Source organism: Octodon degus, unplaced genomic scaffold (assembly GCF_000260255.1).
Source record: "Octodon degus isolate 3935 unplaced genomic scaffold, OctDeg1.0 scaffold00328, whole genome shotgun sequence".
NCBI lineage: Eukaryota > Metazoa > Chordata > Mammalia > Rodentia > Octodontidae > Octodon > Octodon degus.
This window is the reverse complement of record NW_004524904.1, coordinates 245,364-246,542: the sequence shown is the minus strand read 5'-3', so window position 1 is coordinate 246,542 and position 1,179 is coordinate 245,364. Positions and strand designations below refer to the sequence as shown.

At 44.9% G+C, this 1,179-nt stretch overlaps 1 pseudogene; it reads left to right on the top strand.

Moving 5' to 3' along the window:
• The first annotated feature begins 6 nt into the window (after positions 1–6).
• LOC101591653 lies at positions 7–550 on the top strand (annotated as a pseudogene).
• The last annotated feature ends 629 nt before the right edge of the window (positions 551–1,179 follow it).

The window sequence follows — 1,179 nt, the reverse complement described above, 5'->3', positions numbered from 1 at the left end:
GACTTTTTTGATATTCCAGTGGACAACTTGTATGCAGAGCCAGCTGTTCTGAAGTGGATTAGAGAATATCTCTGAATGGAGGAATTGTACAATTGTCTCATCTGATACTGGTGGAGCCAAGAGAGTTACCTCCATCACAGATCGGTTGAATGTAGACTTTGCTTTGATTCACAAAGAGCAGAAGAAGGCCAATGACATGGACCGCATGGTGCTGGTGGGAGATGTGAAGGATAGGGTGGCTATCCTTGTGGATGACATGGCTGGCACTTGTGGCACGATCTGCCATGCAGCTGACAAACTTCTCTCACCTGGTGCAACCAGAGTCTATGCAGTCTTGACTCATGGAATCTTTTCTGGCCCAGCCATTTCTTGTATCAACAATGCATGCTTGGCAGCAGTAGTAGTCACCAATACCATACCTCAGGAGCACAAGATGAAGCACTGCTCCAAGGTACAGGTGATTGACATCTCCATGATCCTCGCAGACGCCATCAGGAGAACCCACAATGGGGAGTCTGTTTCCTACCTGTTCAGTCATGTCCCTTTATAACAGAGTAACTTCTAGAACTTTTTAAACATAAAGTAAACCCACCCCGTTTTCCGTTGAATTCTATGACAAATTTGGAAGACCCAGCTTGCTCTTAGCTTTCCACATCCCACATTAGGTACATTGTTAGAGTTTAATCCTAAATTGGGACAAGCCAGATTGAGACTGCTGGGATTTCCTATCTGCATTGCCTCATTCTGCCTTGATGATTTTGCGAGCCTTGCAGCTTTAACTAGAGCTCAGTTGCTGCAGAATTGCAGACTTTTTTTGAGGTTATTGTTTGGCCAGGGATGTAGCTCAGCAGCACAGCACCTGCCCTGGCAAGTGTGAGGTCCTGAGTTTGATTCCCCGAAAAAAAAAAAAAAAAAAAAAAAAAAAAAAAAAAAAAAAAACAAAAAACACTTGTTGTTTCAAAGCTGTTTGAATGTGATTTTGGAAGCTCAGCCTCCTTGTTCTTTGTTCAGAACAGCTGGACACAGAGCCAGCACATGTGTGACCAGTTCTCTAAATTCAGCCCTGAATTATCAAAAGCCTGGGGCAGCCCCAAATTTAGTCCCAATAGTACAGTAGCCTAGCAGGCAGGAATGGGGGGCTCAGCTTGAGCAGCTGTTGGGTAGGGTCGTGAAGGTGGG